The 5,599-nt window shown below is 49.1% G+C and overlaps 1 pseudogene; it reads left to right on the top strand.

Moving 5' to 3' along the window:
• Window positions 1-3,965: 3,965 nt before the first annotated feature.
• LOC101641089 lies at window positions 3,966-5,120 on the top strand (annotated as a pseudogene).
• Window positions 5,121-5,599: the final 479 nt, after the last annotated feature.

Genomic DNA, 5,599 nt, shown 5'->3' with positions numbered 1-5,599 from the left:
AGAGCCAGAGAACAGGTCAAACCTGCTCAGTGACATCCAAAGTTAGGCTGCCATCCTGAATCTAAGATCCACCCATCTTATCACATGTGTACCCCAATCCCTCCCCTTCCTATTTCGTGTATACCCTTAGATAGTTCCACTACCATGACTGTATTGCCTACAGTACAACCCCTTCCTGTGACATGTCTTTACTTGTAATTAGAGGACTTACACACCCCCAAAAGATATATAAGCCTTGGTTAGTAATAAGTCTCTCGCTCTCGCTCTCTTGTTCCTGCAATTCCCACCTTCCACATCCTCATGTGGACTAACAAGTGGGACTGAGGTGAGCATGCTACCATGAAATGGGTCTGACTCCTTTATTTCACTCTCTGTCTCTCTTACTCTCTATGACTTTACTATAATCTTTACTTATTATCATTGTACAATTGAGCTTGCCGGGCCTGTGATGATTTGTTAGAGGCTGGCTCCCCTGACATATCACAGTAGCAAAATGACAGTGATGAAGCAGCAATGAAAATAATTTTATGGTTGGGGGTCACCTAACATGAGGAACTGTATTCAAGGATCTTGGCATTCGGAAGGTTGAGAACCACTGGTTATATAGATAGCTGGGTTACATGTCGCTGTTAGGGGCCCTCCTAGAACTCCGGAGCAGTCCTCAGGACAACAGAAGGAAGTGTTGCTAGGTCCGGCATCACCTTCACAATCACTGCTATGCTTGAGCCGGAGTGGCGACCCCTGTGTCCGTTTCTCTCGTTGGGCATCTTCCTCTTGTTCACTGGCCCCTCTACTTTTGGAGACACCCTCTAGAGAGAAAGGATAATTAGGTGTCCTGGTGGTTCCACCTGGTCTGTTAAGTGGAAGGTCAGCGGTTTGAAACCACCAGCCACTCCTTGGAGAAGGATGAAGCTTGGTACCCATGGGAAGAGTGACAGTCTCAGAAACCCCTGTGGCTGATCCGCTCTGCCCCATAGGTCACCGTGGGGCAGAACAGACTCCATAGCAGGGAGTTTGTCTGTGGGGAAAACTACCTTATAGCCCTGATTTCCTTGTTGTTGATTTGGGGTTGTTTTTTTTTTGTTTTTTTTTGTCTTAGACATAAACCTCACTATCTACTAAATATTCGTATATATGTGACCTGGAAATTCTATTCTTCTATGTATAACCAAACACAAGGTGTACATATGTTCACCAAAAGCTATGTTCAAGATTATTCATGGTAGCACAATTTGTAATAAACCCATACTAGGAATAACCCATAGGTTTATCAATTATAGATTGGCTAAATTGTCATACATCATATAATAGACACTGCAGTGATGAAAATGAACGACAGATACATGTACCAACATGGATTAAGCTCAGCATAGTGTATGGTTTTGTTTATTTGCATTTCAAAAACAGATCATGTTGATCTACTGTTTTAGAGAGAGGTTACCCTTGGGAGATGGGCAGTTAGTAACTGAAATGAGATTCAAGTGGGCTTCTGGGGTGCTGAAGATAGTCTACATCTCTAGCTGGATAACATAGGTTCTACCTGGATAACATAGATGTTCACTTTGTGAACACTCCCAGAAACAGTGAGTCTCAACAGGGGTCACCATGAGTCGGCGTTGACTCCATGGCAGTGAGTGAGATGTTGTACTTCAGTAAGAAAAATTTTATTTTTAAAAATTTGGATCTGTAGAGATTGTGATCTTTCTGAGACTGCATGCAAAACTTCATATGTAGGCATAAATAGGTAAGTTTTTTTTCTGGAAAGAAGAGTCTATATCATTTTCATCCACTTCTCAAAATAGGGCCTGTGTCCACACTGTGTCCACACTGACCTCCTCATCTTGCTTGTCCATTCTTCTCCCCAGTCAGTCTCCATGGTTTCTCCTCCCTCTCCCAACCCTTCTCCCCTCTGGGGGTTTCTCTTTCTAGAGCAAACCTTTTGTTGCTGTTGCTGTCAAGTTGGTTTTGACCCAACGAACAAAAGAACAAAACGCCACCCGGTCCTGCACCCTGTTCCCGATTATTCTTAGGTTTGAGCCACCCATCTCACTGAGGGCCTTCCTCTTTGTCGCTGCCCCTCCCCTTTCCTAAGGAGGATGTCCTTCCCCAGGGACTGCTCCCTCCTGATAGCATGTCCTCGCCGTGTCTCGGGACACATCTGGCTGTACTTCGTACAAGACAGATCCGTGTGTTTTTTCGGCAGTCTGCGGGACTTTCGATACTCTTTGCTGGCACCATCGTTCAAACGCATCGATGTTTTCTTCCATCTTCCTCATTCAAACATCCCTCCTTGTATTCCTCACCCATCAAAGACTCTTCACTCCATCGCCCACCTTCCCCCCACTGTTCTCTCCTCTGAGGACAGCCCTTCTGCTGCCTTCCTGAATAAAGACTCCGAGCCTCCCGGTTAAACAGTGATGTTAGCATTCTCTTCATCCCCGCAAGCTCGCAGGCCCCCAGTCCTCCACCTTTTAAGACAAATTCTTGGTCCTCTGCCGTTTCACACAGCTGTTGACATGATCTATTGATCTCTTGCTGCCCGGTTCCATAGGATTATTTCGGGCACCACACTCACATCCTTCCTTTCCATCCTGTTCTCAGTCTACATGAGTTTAGGATCAATAGAATGATCCCAACAGTACCCCCACCTAATTAATGGTTCCTTGGTCGCCTCCAATCTAAAGGTTGTCACACTCACTTCCATTTTAATTGCTCTTCCAAACTTCAACTCCAGTGATTCCTTTCAGACTTGGCAGATAGTCGTTTACTTGGCTTGAGGAACAGATCATTAGGTTTGTTCTTCCTTAATTTCCACCTTGCCACTTCCTTTCCTTCAACCTCAGAGAGGAAAAATTCCCACGCCTGTTCTCAGACAAAGGAGCCCTGGTGGCATAGTGGGTACAGATTGGATGGCTAATTGTAAGGTTAATCGTTGCAAACACCAGCTGCTGCTGGGGAGAAAGACTGGGCATTCTACTGCCATAAGCAGCTGTGGGCTCAGAAACCCAGAGAGGCAGAGCTACCTTGAACTACAGAGTCACTAAGAGGCAGCATCAACGTGATGACAGTGAGTTTGTTTTATTCTTAGCCAACCTCTCCAACAACATGACAAAAGAGGAATTACTAAGAATCCGCTATGTGTTACATGTATTATCTCACTGAATCTTTATAGCACCTCTACAAGGTAGGTGTTAATAAAAAAAGGTAGGTGCTAATATGATCAATACTTTATTTATTTATTTAAAAAAAATTTTTTTTTTTATGATCAATACTTTAAAGAAGAAACTGAGGCACAAAGTCTTTCTCGAGGTCATACAGCTGGTTCCTATGAGGCTGGGATTTAAGTAGCCTCTAGTTCCTAGTTACCACGCTTCTCTACATCTCAGATCCTCTACGGAACATTTCTATAAACTTACCCTCAGAGTCACTCATTCTACAGGTGTGTGTCCAAAACTAACCACTTAAGTCACGTTTGTAACTGTGGGTGTGTGTCCCCTCCGTAGGAGACAGGAGTACAGTGCAGTCAGGAAAAGAAGGAAGACCCATTTGATGTGTCTAATGTGGAAAAACTCCGGAGGCATTGTTAGGTAAGCAAAGTGAAATGAAGAATGATGCGGACAGAATCTCCATTTGTGTTCCAACAGGGAGAAAACTGTATGCATTTTGGGTGCTTACAGGTACCTACATAAAATCCTAAAATATTTCTGGAAGGACGTGCACAAAATTATGGATTTGGTTGTCTTTGGGGAGAGGAATTGGGGAGCTAGGGTGGGGTGAAGACTTTTTACTCTGTATCCTTTTGTATCTTTAAAAATTTTGAACCATGTGATTGTATTACTCATTTTAAAATTTGAAAATAGAAGAAAAAAAAAACAAAGTGTTTTGGCTCAGTCCCCGCCGCTGCCACCTCTTTCAGCTGCTTCTCCCCCACTTCGCCACCGCCCGTTTCTCCATTCGCCCTGGAAGAAATCGCCGCGCAGGTCATCGACCATGGCTCCGGTATGTGCAAGGCCGGCTTTGCGGGCGAGGACGCCCCCCGCGCCGTCTTCCCGTCCATCATCGGGCGCCCCCTGGCACCAGGGCACCATGGTGGGCATGGGCCAGAAGGACAGCTGCGTGGGCGACAAGGCCCAGAGCAAGCGAGGCATCCTGACGCTGAAGTACCCGACCGAGCACGGCATCGTCACCCACTGGGACATGGAGAAGATCTGGCCCCACACCTTCTACAACGAGCTGCGCGTCGCCCCCGAGGAGCACCCCGTGCTGCTGACCGAGGCTCCCCTGAACCCCACGGCCAACCGACAGAAGATGGCCCAGATCATGTTTGTGAACTTCAACAGCCCGGCCGTGTACGTGCCCATTCAGGCCGTGTTGTCCTGTGCCTCCGGTCGCACCCTGGGCCCTGTCACGGACTCTGGTGACGATGTCACGCACACCGGGCATCTGCGAGAGCTACGCCCTGCCCTGCGCCGTCCTGCGTCTGGACCTGGCCTGCCGCGACCTGACCGAGCGGGCGACGGCCTCACAACCACGGCCCAGCGGGAGATGGTGCGCGACCTCCAGGAGAAGCTCCGCCATGTCGCCCTGGACTTCGAGCAGGAGATGGCCACCGCCGCCTCCCCGTCCCTGCACAAGAGCACAAGAGCTACGAGCTGCCCTGCAGCCAGGTCCTCGCCGTGGGCATCGAGCGCTTCCGCGGCCCTGAAGCGCGCTTCTAGCCCTCTGTCCCGCGGCATCCACGAGACCACCTTCAACGCCATCGTGAAGTGTGACGTGGACATCCGGAAGGACCTGCACGCCAACACGGTGCTGTCGGCGGGACCACCATGCACCCTGACATCGCAGACCGCACGCAGAAGGAGATCACAGCGCTGGCGCCCAGCACCAGGAAGATCAACATCACTGCACCCCCTGAACGCAAGTGCTCCGACTGGAACAGTAGCTCCATGCTGGCCTCGCTGTCCACCTTCCAGCAAACGTGGATCAGCAAGCAGGCGTACGATGAGTGGGACCCCTCCATCGCCCACCGCAAGGCTTCTAGACAGAATGCCCGCAGGTGTTGCCACCTGCCGCCTGGGCTGGACGACAGCGCAGGTCGGCCCCTGGTGCTGGCCTCGTGAAAGTGGAAGAAGCCTTTGAAAGAATTGTCCTTGAAGCCCTCTGGCAGCAGCACCGATCCTCGGACTTGTTGCTGATCTCGACCTTGTATTCATGTTAATGGTCCCCCTGATCTGTGTTCAATGCCCGGTACATCCTTTGATTTCAACCCTAGCACTGGCAACCGGGGTGGAGGAGGCCTGGACAGTGTGTGCAGGGTGCTCACGGGAAGAGCTGTGGGCTCCAGGATCGCCTGGAGGCCAGCAGGGGACCGGAAGCAGCCAGTCCTTGCTGTGTGCGGCCTGTGGGGTGGAAGAATTTGAGCCTTGGGACCAAGTGCCCTTTCTTTGGCTGATGTTGGCCGCTGGAGCCCTGGGGGCTGTTACTTGACTTGAGTTGGAAGACGGTTTGCATTTAAACCTGTAAATTTACTCATTCTTTTAATTTATATAAGGGGTTTTTTTTGGTAAGCAATTCTCAACTCTTTGAGATGACAACAAAT

Source organism: Echinops telfairi, unplaced genomic scaffold (genome assembly GCF_000313985.2).
Source record: "Echinops telfairi isolate 266 unplaced genomic scaffold, ASM31398v2 ScPeMD7_70;HRSCAF=299, whole genome shotgun sequence".
In the NCBI taxonomy this organism is placed as follows: domain Eukaryota; kingdom Metazoa; phylum Chordata; class Mammalia; order Afrosoricida; family Tenrecidae; genus Echinops; species Echinops telfairi.
This window is presented reverse-complemented; position numbering and strand designations above follow the sequence as displayed.